This window comes from Branchiostoma belcheri, unplaced genomic scaffold, assembly GCF_001625305.1.
Source record: "Branchiostoma belcheri isolate BF01 breed outbred unplaced genomic scaffold, Haploidv18h27 scaffold112, whole genome shotgun sequence".
Classification (NCBI taxonomy): domain Eukaryota; kingdom Metazoa; phylum Chordata; class Leptocardii; order Amphioxiformes; family Branchiostomatidae; genus Branchiostoma; species Branchiostoma belcheri.
This window is the reverse complement of record NW_017802514.1, coordinates 1013350-1014263: the sequence shown is the minus strand read 5'-3', so window position 1 is coordinate 1014263 and position 914 is coordinate 1013350. Positions and strand designations below refer to the sequence as shown.

The window sequence follows — 914 nt, the reverse complement described above, 5'->3', positions numbered from 1 at the left end:
ATTCCTGGTGGGGTGCCTAACGCGTCTGCAATCATTACGTGGGGACGATCACCACCAAGACCATAATTATAATGAAAAACTGACGTAACTTTATCATTAACCTGAAGATTTGTTGGGTTCAGTTTACCCGACGACGTCTGCGCACGTTGTCCTTGATGATCCATAGACTGGCTACTATGCTGGTTAGTTTACGTCCGCTCCGATTGTAGCGACTATGATCAAACCGCCAGGTAAATGTTTTAAATTACAAGTGACACCGTTTAGAACACACTCCACGGTTCGAATTACAAGTGACACACTTATAGAATCACATTCGAATTACCGGCCAGTTCGAATTACAACGTAAATGACGCCAGATGTTGACATCTCAAACGTGCCTTTCGCGCGTAGAAGTCATGTTACAAGTTAATGGATATATTTTCAAGTAGATATTCGTGATCTGGGACTAGTGCGGCGCTTGCTTACTCTTTACGAGAAGATTGATTTCAACAGGAGCGCCAACCACATCCACCATAGTATCATGGTTTTCATGGTGTGCCCAAAGTGAACTGTCGTGAAAACACGACACTCCTAACTTCGTACACTCACACGGCCCTACGTACCAAGTTATTTCGCTTACCGTGTGACGTGACTTGATTTTAACTTCATACCATTCACCCTGATACTCCGGGAGAGTGTCTAAACTTAGGATGACGTCATAACTTCGGACAACTTCCGACAACTTCTGCCACCTCCTGGGAGACTGTCTAAAGTTAGGATGACGTCATAACTTCGGACAACTTCCGACAACTTCTGCCACCTCCTGGGAGACTGTCTAAAGTTAGGATGACGTCATAACATAACTTCGGACAACTTCGGATGCGTCCGATAGCAGGCCGACAGGAGAGTCAAAATACGGAAAAGCACGAAGTTAC

The 914-nt window shown here is 45.0% G+C and overlaps 2 protein-coding genes across 4 annotated transcripts in view; one reads left to right on the top strand and one right to left on the bottom strand.

Annotated features, from left to right (window-relative positions):
- Positions 1 to 914, top strand: part of LOC109461724 (DNA ligase 1-like) — a 17832-nt gene that overhangs the window by 2225 nt on the left and 14693 nt on the right. The gene's annotated exons all lie outside the window — the stretch shown is intronic.
- LOC109461751 overlaps positions 1 to 914 on the bottom strand; it is a 23777-nt gene that overhangs the window by 16259 nt on the left and 6604 nt on the right. The window lies entirely within an intron of this gene.